Here is a 20,462-nt window from a genome sequence, read left to right as displayed (position 1 = left end):
GGTGAGGAAAAGACATGGTGTGCTCTTGTTTTCTGGACTCCATCAAAATAATTTTGATTTGAGCTCTAATTTGCGTTATTTTTACAGTTACAGATTGGGGATGATAATAATGTGAATTTTTGTTTGAATAAGTTGTTTTTAAGACAAGCATTATTGTTATGCTATAGGTATCAATGGGAAAAATGGTGCTTATTTGCAACTTGTGGAACTGCCATGAATTTGTGCCTATTTATGGTGTAAAAATTCCCTGGACCCTCCATTAAAATAGCCTTGCAAATAAATGACAGTTGACTAACACAGACAGTAAAGTGAGTTTACAAAGTTCTCTGAGGAACAGAGTTTTGTAGAAAAGTCGACGAAGATGGGATTCGAACCCATGCGTGCAGAGCACAATGGATTAGCAGTCCATCGCCTTAACCACTCGGCCACCTCGTCTGACAGTGGCGCATGCATGCTGTTTGACGCAGTCGGTGAAGTGCACGGTGGCCGTATCTCTAATTTGTGTTATTTTTACAGTTACAGATTGGGGATGATAATAATGTGAATTTTTGTTTGTGTTAGTTGTTTTTAAGACAAGCCTTAGTGTTATGCACTACACATCGGGGGGAAAAATGTGTGCTTTTTTCCTGTCGATTTTGCCGTCAAGTGTCAGGGCAAATTGGTTCTCTTTGCCGAGGTGAGGAAAAGACATGGTGTGCTCTTGTTTTCTGGACTCTCTGCCAACTTGTGGAACTGCCTCTGTGCCTATTTATGGTGTAAAAATTCCCTGGACCCTCCATTAAAATAGCCTTGCAAATAAATGACGGTTGACTAACACAGACAGTAACGTGAGTTTACAAAGTTCTCTGAGGAACAGAGTTTTGTAGAAAAGTCAACGAAGATGGGATTCGAACCCATGCGTGCAGAGCACAATGGATTAGCAGTCCATCGCCTTAACCACTCGGCCACCTCGTCTGACAGTGGCGCACGCATGCTGTTTGTCGCAGTCGGTGAAGTGCACGGTGGCCGTATCTCTAATTTGTGTTATTTTTACAGTTACAGATTGGGGATGATAATAATGTGAATTTTTGTTTGTGTTAGTTGTTTTTAAGACAAGCCTTAGTGTTATGCACTACACATCGGGGGGAAAAATGTGTGCTTTTTTCCTGTCGATTTTGCCATCAAGTGTCAGGGCAAATTGGTTCTCTTTGCCGAGGTGAGGAAAAGACATGGTGTGCTCTTGTTTTCTGGACTCCATCAAAATAATTTTGATTTGAGCTCTAATTTGCGTTATTTTTACAGTTACAGATTGGGGATGATAATAATGTGAATTTTTGTTTGAATAAGTTGTTTTTAAGACAAGCATTATTGTTATGCTATAGGTATCAATGGGAAAAATGGTGCTTATTTGCAACTTGTGGAACTGCCATGAATTTGTGCCTATTTATGGTGTAAAAATTCCCTGGACCCTCCATTAAAATAGCCTTGCAAATAAATGACAGTTGACTAACACAGACAGTAAAGTGAGTTTACAAAGTTCTCTGAGGAACAAAGTTTTGTAGAAAAGTCGACGAAGATGGGATTCGAACCCATGCGTGCAGAGCACAATGGATTAGCAGTCCATCGCCTTAACCACTCGGCCACCTCGTCTGACAGTGGCGCACGCATGCTGTTTGACGCAGTCGGTGAAGTGCACGGTGGCCGTATCTCTAATTTGTGCTATTTTTACAGTTACAGATTGGGGATGATAATAATGTGAATTTTTGTTTGTGTTAGTTGTTTTTAAGACAAGCCTTAGTGTTATGCACTACACATCGGGGGGAAAAATGTGTGCTTTTTTCCTGTCGATTTTGCCGTCAAGTGTCAGGGCAAATTGGTTCTCTTTGCCGAGGTGAGGAAAAGACATGGTGTGCTCTTGTTTTCTGGACTCAATCAAAATAATTTTGATTTGAGCTCTAATTTGAGTTATTTTTACAGTTACAGATTGGGGATGATAATAATGTGAATTTTTGTTTGAATAAGTTGTTTTTAAGACAAGCATTATTGTTATGCTATAGGTATCAATGGGAAAAATGGTGCTTATTTCCAACTTGTGGAACTGCCATGAATGCGACTCTGTGCCTATTTATGGTGTAAAAATTCCCTGGACCCTCCATTAAAATAGCCTTGCAAATAAATGACGGTTGACTAACACAGACAGTAACATGAGTTTACAAAGTTCTCTGAGGAACAGAGTTTTGTAGAAAAGTCGATGAAGATGGGATTCGAACCCATGCGTGCAGAGCACAATGGATTAGCAGTCCATCGCCTTAACCACTCGGCCACCTCGTCTGACAGTGGCGCACGCATGCTGTTTGTCGCAGTCGGTGAAGTGCACGGTGGCCGTATCTCTAATTTGTGTTATTTTTACAGTTACAGATTGGGGATGATAATAATGTGAATTTTTGTTTGTGTTAGTTGTTTTTAAGACAAGCCTTAGTGTTATGCACTACACATCGGGGGGAAAAATGTGTGCTTTTTTCCTGACGATTTTGCCGTCAAGTGTCAGGGCAAATTGGTTCTCTTTGCCGAGGTGAGGAAAAGACATGGTGTGCTCTTGTTTTCTGGACTCCATCAAAATAATTTTGATTTGAGCTCTAATTTGCGTTATTTTTACAGTTACAGATTGGGGATGATAATAATGTGAATTTTTGTTTGAATAAGTTGTTTTTAAGACAAGCATTATTGTTATGCTATAGGTATCAATGGGAAAAATGGTGCTTATTTCCAACTTGTGGAACTGCCATGAATGCGACTCTGTGCCTATTTATGGTGTAAAAATTCCCTGGACCCTCCATTAAAATAGCCTTGCAAATAAATGACGGTTGACTAACACAGACAGTAACGTGAGTTTACAAAGTTCTCTGAGGAACAGAGTTTTGTAGAAAAGTCGACGAAGATGGGATTCGAACCCATGCGTGCAGAGCACAATGGATTAGCAGTCCATCGCCTTAACCACTCGGCCACCTTGTCTGACAGTGGCGCACGCATGCTGTTTGACGCAGTCGGTGAAGTGCACGGTGGCCGTATCTCTAATTTGTGCTATTTTTACAGTTACAGATTGGGGATGATAATAATGTGAATTTTTGTTTGTGTTAGTTGTTTTTAAGACAAGCCTTAGTGTTATGCACTACACATCGGGGGGAAAAATGTGTGCTTTTTTCCTGTCGATTTTGCCGTCAAGTGTCAGGGCAAATTGGTTCTCTTTGCCGAGGTGAGGAAAAGACATGGTGTGCTCTTGTTTTCTGGACTCAATCAAAATAATTTTGATTTGAGCTCTAATTTGCGTTATTTTTACAGTTACAGATTGGGGATGATAATAATGTGAATTTTTGTTTGAATAAGTTGTTTTTAAGACAAGCATTATTGTTATGCTATAGGTATCAATGGGAAAAATGGTGCTTATTTCCAACTTGTGGAACTGCCATGAATGCGACTCTGTGCCTATTTATGGTGTAAAAATTCCCTGGACCCTCCATTAAAATAGCCTTGCAAATAAATGACGGTTGACTAACACAGACAGTAACATGAGTTTACAAAGTTCTCTGAGGAACAGAGTTTTGTAGAAAAGTCGATGAAGATGGGATTCGAACCCATGCGTGCAGAGCACAATGGATTAGCAGTCCATCGCCTTAACCACTCGGCCACCTCGTCTGACAGTGGCGCACGCATGCTGTTTGTCGCAGTCGGTGAAGTGCACGGTGGCCGTATCTCTAATTTGTGTTATTTTTACAGTTACAGATTGGGGATGATAATAATGTGAATTTTTGTTTGTGTTAGTTGTTTTTAAGACAAGCCTTAGTGTTATGCACTACACATCGGGGGGAAAAATGTGTGCTTTTTTCCTGTCGATTTTGCCGTCAAGTGTCAGGGCAAATTGGTTCTCTTTGCCGAGGTGAGGAAAAGACATGGTGTGCTCTTGTTTTCTGGACTCAATCAAAATAATTTTGATTTGAGCTCTAATTTGCGTTATTTTTACAGTTACAGATTGGGGATGATAATAATGTGAATTTTTGTTTGAATAAGTTGTTTTTAAGACAAGCATTATTGTTATGCTATAGGTATCAATGGGAAAAATGGTGCTTATTTCCAACTTGTGGAACTGCCATGAATGCGACTCTGTGCCTATTTATGGTGTAAAAATTCCCTGGACCCTCCATTAAAATAGCCTTGCAAATAAATGACGGTTGACTAACACAGACAGTAACGTGAGTTTACAAAGTTCTCTGAGGAACAGAGTTTTGTAGAAAAGTCGACGAAGATGGGATTCGAACCCATGCGTGCATAGCACAATGGATTAGCAGTCCATCGCCTTAACCACTCGGCCACCTCGTCTGACAGTGGCGCACGCATGCTGTTTGACGCAGTCGGTGAAGTGCACGGTGGCCGTATCTCTAATTTGTGTTATTTTTACAGTTACAGATTGGGGATGATAATAATGTGAATTTTTGTTTGTGTTAGTTGTTTTTAAGACAAGCCTTAGTGTTATGCACTACACATCGGGGGGAAAAATGTGTGCTTTTTTCCTGTCGATTTTGCCGTCAAGTGTCAGGGCAAATTGGTTCTCTTTGCTGAGGTGAGGAAAAGACATGGTGTGCTCTTGTTTTCTGGACTCCATCAAAATAATTTTGATTTGAGCTCTAATTTGCGTTATTTTTACAGTTACAGATTGGGGATGATAATAATGTGAATTTTTGTTTGAATAAGTTGTTTTTAAGACAAGCATTATTGTTATGCTATAGGTATCAATGGGAAAATGGTGCTTATTTGCAACTTGTGGAACTGCCATGAATTTGTGCCTATTTATGGTGTAAAAATTCCCTGGACCCTCCATTAAAATAGCCTTGCAAATAAATGACAGTTGACTAACACAGACAGTAAAGTGAGTTTACAAAGTTCTCTGAGGAACAGAGTTTTGTAGAAAAGTCGACGAAGATGGGATTCGAACCCATGCGTGCAGAGCACAATGGATTAGCAGTCCATCGCCTTAACCACTCGGCCACCTCGTCTGACAGTGGCGCACGCATGCTGTTTGACGCAGTCGGTGAAGTGCACGGTGGCCGTATCTCTAATTTGTGTTATTTTTACAGTTACAGATTGGGGATGATAATAATGTGAATTTTTGTTTGTGTTAGTTGTTTTTAAGACAAGCCTTAGTGTTATGCACTACACATCGGGGGGAAAAATGTGTGCTTTTTTCCTGTCGATTTTGCCGTCAAGTGTCAGGGCAAATTGGTTCTCTTTGCCGAGGTGAGGAAAAGACATGGTGTGCTCTTGTTTTCTGGACTCTCTGCCAACTTGTGGAACTGCCTCTGTGCCTATTTATGGTGTAAAAATTCCCTGGACCCTCCATTAAAATAGCCTTGCAAATAAATGACGGTTGACTAACACAGACAGTAACGTGAGTTTACAAAGTTCTCTGAGGAACAGAGTTTTGTAGAAAAGTCAACGAAGATGGGATTCGAACCCATGCGTGCAGAGCACAATGGATTAGCAGTCCATCGCCTTAACCACTCGGCCACCTCGTCTGACAGTGGCGCACGCATGCTGTTTGTCGCAGTCGGTGAAGTGCACGGTGGCCGTATCTCTAATTTGTGTTATTTTTACAGTTACAGATTGGGGATGATAATAATGTGAATTTTTGTTTGTGTTAGTTGTTTTTAAGACAAGCCTTAGTGTTATGCACTACACATCGGGGGGAAAAATGTGTGCTTTTTTCCTGTCGATTTTGCCATCAAGTGTCAGGGCAAATTGGTTCTCTTTGCCGAGGTGAGGAAAAGACATGGTGTGCTCTTGTTTTCTGGACTCCATCAAAATAATTTTGATTTGAGCTCTAATTTGCGTTATTTTTACAGTTACAGATTGGGGATGATAATAATGTGAATTTTTGTTTGAATAAGTTGTTTTTAAGACAAGCATTATTGTTATGCTATAGGTATCAATGGGAAAAATGGTGCTTATTTGCAACTTGTGGAACTGCCATGAATTTGTGCCTATTTATGGTGTAAAAATTCCCTGGACCCTCCATTAAAATAGCCTTGCAAATAAATGACAGTTGACTAACACAGACAGTAAAGTGAGTTTACAAAGTTCTCTGAGGAACAGAGTTTTGTAGAAAAGTCGACGAAGATGGGATTCGAACCCATGCGTGCAGAGCACAATGGATTAGCAGTCCATCGCCTTAACCACTCGGCCACCTCGTCTGACAGTGGCGCACGCATGCTGTTTGACGCAGTCGGTGAAGTGCACGGTGGCCGTATCTCTAATTTGTGTTATTTTTACAGTTACAGATTGGGGATGATAATAATGTGAATTTTTGTTTGTGTTAGTTGTTTTTAAGACAAGCCTTAGTGTTATGCACTACACATCGGGGGGAAAAATGTGTGCTTTTTTCCTGTCGATTTTGCCGTCAAGTGTCAGGGCAAATTGGTTCTCTTTGCCGAGGTGAGGAAAAGACATGGTGTGCTCTTGTTTTCTGGACTCTCTGCCAACTTGTGGAACTGCCTCTGTGCCTATTTATGGTGTAAAAATTCCCTGGACCCTCCATTAAAATAGCCTTGCAAATAAATGACGGTTGACTAACACAGACAGTAACGTGAGTTTACAAAGTTCTCTGAGGAACAGAGTTTTGTAGAAAAGTCAACGAAGATGGGATTCGAACCCATGCGTGCAGAGCACAATGGATTAGCAGTCCATCGCCTTAACCACTCGGCCACCTCGTCTGACAGTGGCGCACGCATGCTGTTTGTCGCAGTCGGTGAAGTGCACGGTGGCCGTATCTCTAATTTGTGTTATTTTTACAGTTACAGATTGGGGATGATAATAATGTGAATTTTTGTTTGTGTTAGTTGTTTTTAAGACAAGCCTTAGTGTTATGCACTACACATCGGGGGGAAAAATGTGTGCTTTTTTCCTGTCGATTTTGCCATCAAGTGTCAGGGCAAATTGGTTCTCTTTGCCGAGGTGAGGAAAAGACATGGTGTGCTCTTGTTTTCTGGACTCCATCAAAATAATTTTGATTTGAGCTCTAATTTGCGTTATTTTTACAGTTACAGATTGGGGATGATAATAATGTGAATTTTTGTTTGAATAAGTTGTTTTTAAGACAAGCATTATTGTTATGCTATAGGTATCAATGGGAAAAATGGTGCTTATTTGCAACTTGTGGAACTGCCATGAATTTGTGCCTATTTATGGTGTAAAAATTCCCTGGACCCTCCATTAAAATAGCCTTGCAAATAAATGACAGTTGACTAACACAGACAGTAAAGTGAGTTTACAAAGTTCTCTGAGGAACAAAGTTTTGTAGAAAAGTCGACGAAGATGGGATTCGAACCCATGCGTGCAGAGCACAATGGATTAGCAGTCCATCGCCTTAACCACTCGGCCACCTCGTCTGACAGTGGCGCACGCATGCTGTTTGACGCAGTCGGTGAAGTGCACGGTGGCCGTATCTCTAATTTGTGCTATTTTTACAGTTACAGATTGGGGATGATAATAATGTGAATTTTTGTTTGTGTTAGTTGTTTTTAAGACAAGCCTTAGTGTTATGCACTACACATCGGGGGGAAAAATGTGTGCTTTTTTCCTGTCGATTTTGCCGTCAAGTGTCAGGGCAAATTGGTTCTCTTTGCCGAGGTGAGGAAAAGACATGGTGTGCTCTTGTTTTCTGGACTCAATCAAAATAATTTTGATTTGAGCTCTAATTTGCGTTATTTTTACAGTTACAGATTGGGGATGATAATAATGTGAATTTTTGTTTGAATAAGTTGTTTTTAAGACAAGCATTATTGTTATGCTATAGGTATCAATGGGAAAAATGGTGCTTATTTCCAACTTGTGGAACTGCCATGAATGCGACTCTGTGCCTATTTATGGTGTAAAAATTCCCTGGACCCTCCATTAAAATAGCCTTGCAAATAAATGACGGTTGACTAACACAGACAGTAACATGAGTTTACAAAGTTCTCTGAGGAACAGAGTTTTGTAGAAAAGTCGATGAAGATGGGATTCGAACCCATGCGTGCAGAGCACAATGGATTAGCAGTCCATCGCCTTAACCACTCGGCCACCTCGTCTGACAGTGGCGCACGCATGCTGTTTGTCGCAGTCGGTGAAGTGCACGGTGGCCGTATCTCTAATTTGTGTTATTTTTACAGTTACAGATTGGGGATGATAATAATGTGAATTTTTGTTTGTGTTAGTTGTTTTTAAGACAAGCCTTAGTGTTATGCACTACACATCGGGGGGAAAAATGTGTGCTTTTTTCCTGACGATTTTGCCGTCAAGTGTCAGGGCAAATTGGTTCTCTTTGCCGAGGTGAGGAAAAGACATGGTGTGCTCTTGTTTTCTGGACTCCATCAAAATAATTTTGATTTGAGCTCTAATTTGCGTTATTTTTACAGTTACAGATTGGGGATGATAATAATGTGAATTTTTGTTTGAATAAGTTGTTTTTAAGACAAGCATTATTGTTATGCTATAGGTATCAATGGGAAAAATGGTGCTTATTTCCAACTTGTGGAACTGCCATGAATGCGACTCTGTGCCTATTTATGGTGTAAAAATTCCCTGGACCCTCCATTAAAATAGCCTTGCAAATAAATGACGGTTGACTAACACAGACAGTAACGTGAGTTTACAAAGTTCTCTGAGGAACAGAGTTTTGTAGAAAAGTCGACGAAGATGGGATTCGAACCCATGCGTGCAGAGCACAATGGATTAGCAGTCCATCGCCTTAACCACTCGGCCACCTCGTCTGACAGTGGCGCACGCATGCTGTTTGACGCAGTCGGTGAAGTGCACGGTGGCCGTATCTCTAATTTGTGCTATTTTTACAGTTACAGATTGGGGATGATAATAATGTGAATTTTTGTTTGTGTTAGTTGTTTTTAAGACAAGCCTTAGTGTTATGCACTACACATCGGGGGGAAAAATGTGTGCTTTTTTCCTGTCGATTTTGCCGTCAAGTGTCAGGGCAAATTGGTTCTCTTTGCCGAGGTGAGGAAAAGACATGGTGTGCTCTTGTTTTCTGGACTCAATCAAAATAATTTTGATTTGAGCTCTAATTTGCGTTATTTTTACAGTTACAGATTGGGGATGATAATAATGTGAATTTTTGTTTGAATAAGTTGTTTTTAAGACAAGCATTATTGTTATGCTATAGGTATCAATGGGAAAAATGGTGCTTATTTCCAACTTGTGGAACTGCCATGAATGCGACTCTGTGCCTATTTATGGTGTAAAAATTCCCTGGACCCTCCATTAAAATAGCCTTGCAAATAAATGACGGTTGACTAACACAGACAGTAACGTGAGTTTACAAAGTTCTCTGAGGAACAGAGTTTTGTAGAAAAGTCGACGAAGATGGGATTCGAACCCATGCGTGCAGAGCACAATGGATTAGCAGTCCATCGCCTTAACCACTCGGCCACCTTGTCTGACAGTGGCGCACGCATGCTGTTTGACGCAGTCGGTGAAGTGCACGGTGGCCGTATCTCTAATTTGTGCTATTTTTACAGTTACAGATTGGGGATGATAATAATGTGAATTTTTGTTTGTGTTAGTTGTTTTTAAGACAAGCCTTAGTGTTATGCACTACACATCGGGGGGAAAAATGTGTGCTTTTTTCCTGTCGATTTTGCCGTCAAGTGTCAGGGCAAATTGGTTCTCTTTGCCGAGGTGAGGAAAAGACATGGTGTGCTCTTGTTTTCTGGACTCAATCAAAATAATTTTGATTTGAGCTCTAATTTGCGTTATTTTTACAGTTACAGATTGGGGATGATAATAATGTGAATTTTTGTTTGAATAAGTTGTTTTTAAGACAAGCATTATTGTTATGCTATAGGTATCAATGGGAAAAATGGTGCTTATTTCCAACTTGTGGAACTGCCATGAATGCGACTCTGTGCCTATTTATGGTGTAAAAATTCCCTGGACCCTCCATTAAAATAGCCTTGCAAATAAATGACGGTTGACTAACACAGACAGTAACATGAGTTTACAAAGTTCTCTGAGGAACAGAGTTTTGTAGAAAAGTCGATGAAGATGGGATTCGAACCCATGCGTGCAGAGCACAATGGATTAGCAGTCCATCGCCTTAACCACTCGGCCACCTCGTCTGACAGTGGCGCACGCATGCTGTTTGTCGCAGTCGGTGAAGTGCACGGTGGCCGTATCTCTAATTTGTGTTATTTTTACAGTTACAGATTGGGGATGATAATAATGTGAATTTTTGTTTGTGTTAGTTGTTTTTAAGACAAGCCTTAGTGTTATGCACTACACATCGGGGGGAAAAATGTGTGCTTTTTTCCTGTCGATTTTGCCGTCAAGTGTCAGGGCAAATTGGTTCTCTTTGCCGAGGTGAGGAAAAGACATGGTGTGCTCTTGTTTTCTGGACTCAATCAAAATAATTTTGATTTGAGCTCTAATTTGCGTTATTTTTACAGTTACAGATTGGGGATGATAATAATGTGAATTTTTGTTTGAATAAGTTGTTTTTAAGACAAGCATTATTGTTATGCTATAGGTATCAATGGGAAAAATGGTGCTTATTTCCAACTTGTGGAACTGCCATGAATGCGACTCTGTGCCTATTTATGGTGTAAAAATTCCCTGGACCCTCCATTAAAATAGCCTTGCAAATAAATGACGGTTGACTAACACAGACAGTAACGTGAGTTTACAAAGTTCTCTGAGGAACAGAGTTTTGTAGAAAAGTCGACGAAGATGGGATTCGAACCCATGCGTGCAGAGCACAATGGATTAGCAGTCCATCGCCTTAACCACTCGGCCACCTCGTCTGACAGTGGCGCACGCATGCTGTTTGACGCAGTCGGTGAAGTGCACGGTGGCCGTATCTCTAATTTGTGTTATTTTTACAGTTACAGATTGGGGATGATAATAATGTGAATTTTTGTTTGTGTTAGTTGTTTTTAAGACAAGCCTTAGTGTTATGCACTACACATCGGGGGGAAAAATGTGTGCTTTTTTCCTGTCGATTTTGCCGTCAAGTGTCAGGGCAAATTGGTTCTCTTTGCTGAGGTGAGGAAAAGACATGGTGTGCTCTTGTTTTCTGGACTCCATCAAAATAATTTTGATTTGAGCTCTAATTTGCGTTATTTTTACAGTTACAGATTGGGGATGATAATAATGTGAATTTTTGTTTGAATAAGTTGTTTTTAAGACAAGCATTATTGTTATGCTATAGGTATCAATGGGAAAATGGTGCTTATTTGCAACTTGTGGAACTGCCATGAATTTGTGCCTATTTATGGTGTAAAAATTCCCTGGACCCTCCATTAAAATAGCCTTGCAAATAAATGACAGTTGACTAACACAGACAGTAAAGTGAGTTTACAAAGTTCTCTGAGGAACAGAGTTTTGTAGAAAAGTCGACGAAGATGGGATTCGAACCCATGCGTGCAGAGCACAATGGATTAGCAGTCCATCGCCTTAACCACTCGGCCACCTCGTCTGACAGTGGCGCACGCATGCTGTTTGACGCAGTCGGTGAAGTGCACGGTGGCCGTATCTCTAATTTGTGTTATTTTTACAGTTACAGATTGGGGATGATAATAATGTGAATTTTTGTTTGTGTTAGTTGTTTTTAAGACAAGCCTTAGTGTTATGCACTACACATCGGGGGGAAAAATGTGTGCTTTTTTCCTGTCGATTTTGCCGTCAAGTGTCAGGGCAAATTGGTTCTCTTTGCCGAGGTGAGGAAAAGACATGGTGTGCTCTTGTTTTCTGGACTCTCTGCCAACTTGTGGAACTGCCTCTGTGCCTATTTATGGTGTAAAAATTCCCTGGACCCTCCATTAAAATAGCCTTGCAAATAAATGACGGTTGACTAACACAGACAGTAACGTGAGTTTACAAAGTTCTCTGAGGAACAGAGTTTTGTAGAAAAGTCAACGAAGATGGGATTCGAACCCATGCGTGCAGAGCACAATGGATTAGCAGTCCATCGCCTTAACCACTCGGCCACCTCGTCTGACAGTGGCGCGCGCACGCATGCTGTTTGTCGCAGTCGGTGAAGTGCACGGTGGCCGTATCTCTAATTTGTGTTATTTTTACAGTTACAGATTGGGGATGATAATAATGTGAATTTTTGTTTGTGTTAGTTGTTTTTAAGACAAGCCTTAGTGTTATGCACTACACATCGGGGGGAAAAATGTGTGCTTTTTTCCTGTCGATTTTGCCATCAAGTGTCAGGGCAAATTGGTTCTCTTTGCCGAGGTGAGGAAAAGACATGGTGTGCTCTTGTTTTCTGGACTCCATCAAAATAATTTTGATTTGAGCTCTAATTTGCGTTATTTTTACAGTTACAGATTGGGGATGATAATAATGTGAATTTTTGTTTGAATAAGTTGTTTTTAAGACAAGCATTATTGTTATGCTATAGGTATCAATGGGAAAAATGGTGCTTATTTGCAACTTGTGGAACTGCCATGAATTTGTGCCTATTTATGGTGTAAAAATTCCCTGGACCCTCCATTAAAATAGCCTTGCAAATAAATGACAGTTGACTAACACAGACAGTAAAGTGAGTTTACAAAGTTCTCTGAGGAACAAAGTTTTGTAGAAAAGTCGACGAAGATGGGATTCGAACCCATGCGTGCAGAGCACAATGGATTAGCAGTCCATCGCCTTAACCACTCGGCCACCTCGTCTGACAGTGGCGCACGCATGCTGTTTGACGCAGTCGGTGAAGTGCACGGTGGCCGTATCTCTAATTTGTGCTATTTTTACAGTTACAGATTGGGGATGATAATAATGTGAATTTTTGTTTGTGTTAGTTGTTTTTAAGACAAGCCTTAGTGTTATGCACTACACATCGGGGGGAAAAATGTGTGCTTTTTTCCTGTCGATTTTGCCGTCAAGTGTCAGGGCAAATTGGTTCTCTTTGCCGAGGTGAGGAAAAGACATGGTGTGCTCTTGTTTTCTGGACTCAATCAAAATAATTTTGATTTGAGCTCTAATTTGCGTTATTTTTACAGTTACAGATTGGGGATGATAATAATGTGAATTTTTGTTTGAATAAGTTGTTTTTAAGACAAGCATTATTGTTATGCTATAGGTATCAATGGGAAAAATGGTGCTTATTTCCAACTTGTGGAACTGCCATGAATGCGACTCTGTGCCTATTTATGGTGTAAAAATTCCCTGGACCCTCCATTAAAATAGCCTTGCAAATAAATGACGGTTGACTAACACAGACAGTAACATGAGTTTACAAAGTTCTCTGAGGAACAGAGTTTTGTAGAAAAGTCGATGAAGATGGGATTCGAACCCATGCGTGCAGAGCACAATGGATTAGCAGTCCATCGCCTTAACCACTCGGCCACCTCGTCTGACAGTGGCGCACGCATGCTGTTTGTCGCAGTCGGTGAAGTGCACGGTGGCCGTATCTCTAATTTGTGTTATTTTTACAGTTACAGATTGGGGATGATAATAATGTGAATTTTTGTTTGTGTTAGTTGTTTTTAAGACAAGCCTTAGTGTTATGCACTACACATCGGGGGGAAAAATGTGTGCTTTTTTCCTGACGATTTTGCCGTCAAGTGTCAGGGCAAATTGGTTCTCTTTGCCGAGGTGAGGAAAAGACATGGTGTGCTCTTGTTTTCTGGACTCCATCAAAATAATTTTGATTTGAGCTCTAATTTGCGTTATTTTTACAGTTACAGATTGGGGATGATAATAATGTGAATTTTTGTTTGAATAATTTGTTTTTAAGACAAGCATTATTGTTATGCTATAGGTATCAATGGGAAAAATGGTGCTTATTTCCAACTTGTGGAACTGCCATGAATGCGACTCTGTGCCTATTTATGGTGTAAAAATTCCCTGGACCCTCCATTAAAATAGCCTTGCAAATAAATGACGGTTGACTAACACAGACAGTAACGTGAGTTTACAAAGTTCTCTGAGGAACAGAGTTTTGTAGAAAAGTCGACGAAGATGGGATTCGAACCCATGCGTGCAGAGCACAATGGATTAGCAGTCCATCGCCTTAACCACTCGGCCACCTCGTCTGACAGTGGCGCACGCATGCTGTTTGACGCAGTCGGTGAAGTGCACGGTGGCCGTATCTCTAATTTGTGCTATTTTTACAGTTACAGATTGGGGATGATAATAATGTGAATTTTTGTTTGTGTTAGTTGTTTTTAAGACAAGCCTTAGTGTTATGCACTACACATCGGGGGGAAAAATGTGTGCTTTTTTCCTGTCGATTTTGCCGTCAAGTGTCAGGGCAAATTGGTTCTCTTTGCCGAGGTGAGGAAAAGACATGGTGTGCTCTTGTTTTCTGGACTCAATCAAAATAATTTTGATTTGAGCTCTAATTTGCGTTATTTTTACAGTTACAGATTGGGGATGATAATAATGTGAATTTTTGTTTGAATAAGTTGTTTTTAAGACAAGCATTATTGTTATGCTATAGGTATCAATGGGAAAAATGGTGCTTATTTCCAACTTGTGGAACTGCCATGAATGCGACTCTGTGCCTATTTATGGTGTAAAAATTCCCTGGACCCTCCATTAAAATAGCCTTGCAAATAAATGACGGTTGACTAACACAGACAGTAACATGAGTTTACAAAGTTCTCTGAGGAACAGAGTTTTGTAGAAAAGTCGATGAAGATGGGATTCGAACCCATGCGTGCAGAGCACAATGGATTAGCAGTCCATCGCCTTAACCACTCGGCCACCTCGTCTGACAGTGGCGCACGCATGCTGTTTGTCGCAGTCGGTGAAGTGCACGGTGGCCGTATCTCTAATTTGTGTTATTTTTACAGTTACAGATTGGGGATGATAATAATGTGAATTTTTGTTTGTGTTAGTTGTTTTTAAGACAAGCCTTAGTGTTATGCACTACACATCGGGGGGAAAAATGTGTGCTTTTTTCCTGACGATTTTGCCGTCAAGTGTCAGGGCAAATTGGTTCTCTTTGCCGAGGTGAGGAAAAGACATGGTGTGCTCTTGTTTTCTGGACTCCATCAAAATAATTTTGATTTGAGCTCTAATTTGCGTTATTTTTACAGTTACAGATTGGGGATGATAATAATGTGAATTTTTGTTTGAATAAGTTGTTTTTAAGACAAGCATTATTGTTATGCTATAGGTATCAATGGGAAAAATGGTGCTTATTTCCAACTTGTGGAACTGCCATGAATGCGACTCTGTGCCTATTTATGGTGTAAAAATTCCCTGGACCCTCCATTAAAATAGCCTTGCAAATAAATGACGGTTGACTAACACAGACAGTAACGTGAGTTTACAAAGTTCTCTGAGGAACAGAGTTTTGTAGAAAAGTCGACGAAGATGGGATTCGAACCCATGCGTGCAGAGCACAATGGATTAGCAGTCCATCGCCTTAACCACTCGGCCACCTCGTCTGACAGTGGCGCACGCATGCTGTTTGACGCAGTCGGTGAAGTGCACGGTGGCCGTATCTCTAATTTGTGTTATTTTTACAGTTACAGATTGGGGATGATAATAATGTGAATTTTTGTTTGTGTTAGTTGTTTTTAAGACAAGCCTTAGTGTTATGCACTACACATCGGGGGGAAAAATGTGTGCTTTTTTCCTGTCGATTTTGCCGTCAAGTGTCAGGGCAAATTGGTTCTCTTTGCTGAGGTGAGGAAAAGACATGGTGTGCTCTTGTTTTCTGGACTCCATCAAAATAATTTTGATTTGAGCTCTAATTTGCGTTATTTTTACAGTTACAGATTGGGGATGATAATAATGTGAATTTTTGTTTGAATAAGTTGTTTTTAAGACAAGCATTATTGTTATGCTATAGGTATCAATGGGAAAATGGTGCTTATTTGCAACTTGTGGAACTGCCATGAATTTGTGCCTATTTATGGTGTAAAAATTCCCTGGACCCTCCATTAAAATAGCCTTGCAAATAAATGACAGTTGACTAACACAGACAGTAAAGTGAGTTTACAAAGTTCTCTGAGGAACAGAGTTTTGTAGAAAAGTCGACGAAGATGGGATTCGAACCCATGCGTGCAGAGCACAATGGATTAGCAGTCCATCGCCTTAACCACTCGGCCACCTCGTCTGACAGTGGCGCACGCATGCTGTTTGACGCAGTCGGTGAAGTGCACGGTGGCCGTATCTCTAATTTGTGTTATTTTTACAGTTACAGATTGGGGATGATAATAATGTGAATTTTTGTTTGTGTTAGTTGTTTTTAAGACAAGCCTTAGTGTTATGCACTACACATCGGGGGGAAAAATGTGTGCTTTTTTCCTGTCGATTTTGCCGTCAAGTGTCAGGGCAAATTGGTTCTCTTTGCCGAGGTGAGGAAAAGACATGGTGTGCTCTTGTTTTCTGGACTCAATCAAAATAATTTTATTTGAGCTCTAATTTGCGTTATTTTTACAGTTACAGATTGGGGATGATAATAATGTGAATTTTTGTTTGAATAAGTTGTTTTTAAGACAAGCATTATTGTTATGCTATAGGTATCAATGGGAAAAATGGTGCTTATTTCCAACTTGTGGAACTGCCATGAATGTGACTCTGTGCCTATTTATGGTGTAAAAATTCCCTGGACCCTCCATTAAAATAGCCTTGCAAATAAATGACGGTTGACTAACACAGACAGTAACGTGGGTTTACAAAGTTCTCTGAGGAACAGAGTTTTGTAGAAAAGTCGACGAAGATGGGATTCGAACCCATGCGTGCAGAGCACAATGGATTAGCAGTCCATCGCCTTAACCACTCGGCCACCTCGTCTGACAGTAGCGCACGCATGCTGTTTGACGCAGTCGGTGAAGTGCACGGTGGCCGTATCTCTAATATGTGTTATTTTTACAGTTACATATTGGGGATGATAATAATGTGAATTTTTGTTTGTGTTAGTTGTTTTTAAGACAAGCCTTAGTGTTATGCACTACACATCGGGGGGGAAAATGTGTGCTTTTTTCCTGTCGATTTTGCCGTCAAGTGTCAGGGCAAATTGGTTCTCTTTGCCGAGGTGAGGAAAAGACATGGTGTGCTCTTGTTTTCTGGACTCAATCAAAATAATTTTGATTTGAGCTCTAATTTGCGTTATTTTTACAGTTACAGATTGGGGATGATAATAATGTGAATTTTTGTTTGAATAAGTTGTTTTTAAGACAAGCATTATTGTTATGCTATAGGTATCAATGGGAAAAATGGTGCTTATTTGCAACTTGTGGAACTGCCATGAATTTGTGCCTATTTATGGTGTAAAAATTCCCTGGACCCTCCATTAAAATAGCCTTGCAAATAAATGACAGTTGACTAACACAGACAGTAAAGTGAGTTTACAAAGTTCTCTGAGGAACAGAGTTTTGTAGAAAAGTCGACGAAGATGGGATTCGAACCCATGCGTGCAGAGCACAATGGATTAGCAGTCCATCGCCTTAACCACTCGGCCACCTCGTCTGACAGTGGCGCATGCATGCTGTTTGACGCAGTCGGTGAAGTGCACGGTGGCCGTATCTCTAATTTGTGTTATTTTTACAGTTACAGATTGGGGATGATAATAATGTGAATTTTTGTTTGTGTTAGTTGTTTTTAAGACAAGCCTTAGTGTTATGCACTACACATCGGGGGGAAAAATGTGTGCTTTTTTCCTGTCGATTTTGCCGTCAAGTGTCAGGGCAAATTGGTTCTCTTTGCCGAGGTGAGGAAAAGACATGGTGTGCTCTTGTTTTCTGGACTCTCTGCCAACTTGTGGAACTGCCTCTGTGCCTATTTATGGTGTAAAAATTCCCTGGACCCTCCATTAAAATAGCCTTGCAAATAAATGACGGTTGACTAACACAGACAGTAACGTGAGTTTACAAAGTTCTCTGAGGAACAGAGTTTTGTAGAAAAGTCGACGAAGATGGGATTCGAACCCATGCGTGCAGAGCACAATGGATTAGCAGTCCATCGCCTTAACCACTCGGCCACCTCGTCTGACAGTGGCGCACGCATGCTGTTTGACGCAGTCGGTGAAGTGCACGGTGGCCGTATCTCTAATTTGTGTTATTTTTACAGTTACAGATTGGGGATGATAATAATGTGAATTTTTGTTTGTGTTAGTTGTTTTTAAAGGGACACTATAGTCACCTGAACAACTTCAGCTTAATGAGGTTGTTTAGGTGAGTGCTACAGCTACCCGGAGCCTTTTTCTTGTAAGCACTGTATTTTCTGAGAAAATGCAGTGTTTACATTAGAAGCTTGGAACAATCAGACGGCCACCAGAGGGACTTCCGAGTTCAGAGGCCCTAAAAAGGCCTCTCGTCCGATGCATTCTGGGTGAATGCATCAGACGGGCTATCAGCACACAAAGCACTGTGAACGCGCTTTGTGTGCTGACAGCCTGTCAGCACTGCTGTGGGCGTGGCTTCAGCTGACAGCTGAAGCCCGAACCCACAGGGATGCTGTCCGGCCACAATAGTGGTTGAAGGGGGGGGGGGACCTACTCTCCTCCCCCCCCTGGCCCCCACCCCTGAGCGGTGGGTGGGGGCCCTAAAAATAAGGGGGGCACATACTGCCCCCCCGGCCCCCACCCCTGTGCGGCGGGTGGGGGCCCTAAAATTATCAATAAGGGGGGACCTATTGTCCCCCCCCGGCCCCCACCCCTGTGCGGTGGGTGGGGGCCTTAAAATAAAAAATAAGGGGGGGACATACTGCCCCCCCCCGGCCCCCACCCCTGTGCGGCGGGTGGGGGCCCTAAAATTCACAATAGGGAGGGGACCTACTGTCCCCCCCCGGCCCCCACCCCTGTGCGGCGGGTGGGGGCCCTAAAATTCACAATAAGGGGGGGGGGCTACTGTCCCCCCCCCGGCCCCCACCCCTGTGCGGCGGGTGGGGGCCCTAAAATAAAAAATAAGGGGGGACCTACTGTCCCCCCCCCGGCCCCCACCCCTGAGCGGTGGGTGGGGGCCCTAAAATTCACAATAGGGAGGGGACCTACTGTCCCCCCCCCCGGCCCCCACCCCTGTGCGGCGGGTGGGGGCCCTAAAATTCACAATAAGGGGGGGGGCCTACTGTCCCCTCCCCCGGCCCCCACCCCTGTGCGGCGGGTGGGGGCCCTAAAATAAAAAATAAGGGGGGGACCTACTGTCCCCCCCCCCGGCCCCCACCCCTGAGCGGTGGGTGGGGGCCCTAAAATTCACAATAGGGAGGGGACCTACTGTCCCCCCCTCCCTGCCCCCACCCCTGTGCGGCGGGTGGGGGCCCTAAAATTCACAATAAGGGGGGGGGACCTACTGCCCCCCCCCGGCCCCCACCCCTGAGCGGTGGGTGGGGGCCCTAAAATTATCAATAGGGGGGGACCTATTGTCCCCCCCGGCCCCCACCCCTGAGCGGTGGGTGGGGGCCCTAAATACAAAGGGGGTGGGGACCCTAGTTAACCCTCTCCCCCCCACCCCCCCTCCCCCAAAAAAAACTTATCTCCCTACCTACCCCCCTCACCCTAAAAATAATGAGGGGGGACCCTTTAACTAAAAACCTGTAAAGAAAAAAAAAATAAGATAAAAACAACTTACCATTCGATGTTTTCTTTCTTCTAAAATCTTCTTTCTTCAGCCCCAAAAAAGGCCAAATAAAAATCCATAATAACCGACGGAATAAAAAAAAAAAAAAAAACCCGAGCGCAAAAAAAATAATCCATCTTCACCCATGGAGGGCTCCGCGCAGACTGAGCTCCGCAGGGCGGGGGAAGGCTTATAAAGCCTTGCCCCGCCCTGCAATTAGGCTAAGAACACTCTGATTGGTGGGTTTAAGCCAATCAGAGTGCTCTTTGTCATTTTACAAGCGTGGGAAAATTCCAAAGAACTTTCCCACGCTTGTAAAATGACAAAGAGCACTGTGATTGGATGGCTTGAAATCCATCCAATCACAGTGCTCTTTGTCATTTTACAAGCGTGAGAAAGTTCTTTGGAATTTTCCCACGCTTGTAAAATGACACAGAGCACTGTGATTGGATGGATTTCAAGCCATCCAATCACAGTGCTCTGTGTCATTTTACAAGCGTGGGAAAATTCCAAAGAACTTTCCCACGCTTGTAAAATGACAAAGAGCACTGTGATTGGATGGCTTGAAATCCATCCAATCACAGTGCTCTGTGTCATTTTACAAGCGTGGGAAAATACCAAAGAACTTTCCCACGCTTGTAAAATGACACAGAGCACTGTGATTGGATGGCTTGAAATCCATCCAATCACAGTGCTCTGTGTCATTTTACAAGCGTGGGAAAATTCCAAAGAACTTTCCCACGCTTGTAAAATGACAAAGAGCACTCTGATTGGCTTAAACCCACCAATCAGAGTGTTCTTAGCATAATTGCAGGGCGGGGCAAGGCTTTATAAGCCTTCCCCCGCCCTGCGGAGCTCAGTCTGCGCGGAGCCCTCCATGGGTGAAGATGGATTATTTTTTTTTGCGCTCGTTTTTTTTTTTTTTTTTTTTTA

At 42.1% G+C, this 20,462-nt stretch overlaps 16 non-coding genes across 16 annotated transcripts; all 16 read right to left on the bottom strand.

Moving 5' to 3' along the window:
• Positions 1-353: 353 nt before the first annotated feature.
• TRNAS-GCU (transfer RNA serine (anticodon GCU)) lies at positions 354-435 on the bottom strand. The gene has a single exon. It is a non-coding gene; the product is annotated as a tRNA-Ser (tRNA).
• Positions 436-1,547: 1,112 nt separating this feature from the next.
• On the bottom strand, positions 1,548-1,629 carry TRNAS-GCU (transfer RNA serine (anticodon GCU)). The gene has a single exon. It is a non-coding gene; the product is annotated as a tRNA-Ser (tRNA).
• A 2,642-nt stretch (positions 1,630-4,271) lies between these two features.
• Positions 4,272-4,353, bottom strand: TRNAS-GCU (transfer RNA serine (anticodon GCU)). The gene has a single exon. It is a non-coding gene; the product is annotated as a tRNA-Ser (tRNA).
• A 592-nt stretch (positions 4,354-4,945) lies between these two features.
• Positions 4,946-5,027, bottom strand: TRNAS-GCU (transfer RNA serine (anticodon GCU)). Its single transcript has one exon. It is a non-coding gene; the product is annotated as a tRNA-Ser (tRNA).
• A 1,112-nt stretch (positions 5,028-6,139) lies between these two features.
• TRNAS-GCU (transfer RNA serine (anticodon GCU)) lies at positions 6,140-6,221 on the bottom strand. Its single transcript has one exon. It is a non-coding gene; the product is annotated as a tRNA-Ser (tRNA).
• A 1,112-nt stretch (positions 6,222-7,333) lies between these two features.
• On the bottom strand, positions 7,334-7,415 carry TRNAS-GCU (transfer RNA serine (anticodon GCU)). The gene has a single exon. It is a non-coding gene; the product is annotated as a tRNA-Ser (tRNA).
• A 1,280-nt stretch (positions 7,416-8,695) lies between these two features.
• TRNAS-GCU (transfer RNA serine (anticodon GCU)) lies at positions 8,696-8,777 on the bottom strand. Its single transcript has one exon. It is a non-coding gene; the product is annotated as a tRNA-Ser (tRNA).
• A 1,961-nt stretch (positions 8,778-10,738) lies between these two features.
• TRNAS-GCU (transfer RNA serine (anticodon GCU)) lies at positions 10,739-10,820 on the bottom strand. Its single transcript has one exon. It is a non-coding gene; the product is annotated as a tRNA-Ser (tRNA).
• A 592-nt stretch (positions 10,821-11,412) lies between these two features.
• Positions 11,413-11,494, bottom strand: TRNAS-GCU (transfer RNA serine (anticodon GCU)). The gene has a single exon. It is a non-coding gene; the product is annotated as a tRNA-Ser (tRNA).
• Positions 11,495-12,610: 1,116 nt separating this feature from the next.
• TRNAS-GCU (transfer RNA serine (anticodon GCU)) lies at positions 12,611-12,692 on the bottom strand. The gene has a single exon. It is a non-coding gene; the product is annotated as a tRNA-Ser (tRNA).
• Positions 12,693-13,972: 1,280 nt separating this feature from the next.
• Positions 13,973-14,054, bottom strand: TRNAS-GCU (transfer RNA serine (anticodon GCU)). The gene has a single exon. It is a non-coding gene; the product is annotated as a tRNA-Ser (tRNA).
• Positions 14,055-15,334: 1,280 nt separating this feature from the next.
• TRNAS-GCU (transfer RNA serine (anticodon GCU)) lies at positions 15,335-15,416 on the bottom strand. The gene has a single exon. It is a non-coding gene; the product is annotated as a tRNA-Ser (tRNA).
• Positions 15,417-16,008: 592 nt separating this feature from the next.
• Positions 16,009-16,090, bottom strand: TRNAS-GCU (transfer RNA serine (anticodon GCU)). Its single transcript has one exon. It is a non-coding gene; the product is annotated as a tRNA-Ser (tRNA).
• A 598-nt stretch (positions 16,091-16,688) lies between these two features.
• Positions 16,689-16,770, bottom strand: TRNAS-GCU (transfer RNA serine (anticodon GCU)). Its single transcript has one exon. It is a non-coding gene; the product is annotated as a tRNA-Ser (tRNA).
• Positions 16,771-17,363: 593 nt separating this feature from the next.
• TRNAS-GCU (transfer RNA serine (anticodon GCU)) lies at positions 17,364-17,445 on the bottom strand. Its single transcript has one exon. It is a non-coding gene; the product is annotated as a tRNA-Ser (tRNA).
• A 437-nt stretch (positions 17,446-17,882) lies between these two features.
• TRNAS-GCU (transfer RNA serine (anticodon GCU)) lies at positions 17,883-17,964 on the bottom strand. Its single transcript has one exon. It is a non-coding gene; the product is annotated as a tRNA-Ser (tRNA).
• Positions 17,965-20,462: the final 2,498 nt, after the last annotated feature.

Source organism: Pelobates fuscus, chromosome 1, assembly GCF_036172605.1.
Source record: "Pelobates fuscus isolate aPelFus1 chromosome 1, aPelFus1.pri, whole genome shotgun sequence".
NCBI lineage: Eukaryota > Metazoa > Chordata > Amphibia > Anura > Pelobatidae > Pelobates > Pelobates fuscus.
This window is presented reverse-complemented; position numbering and strand designations above follow the sequence as displayed.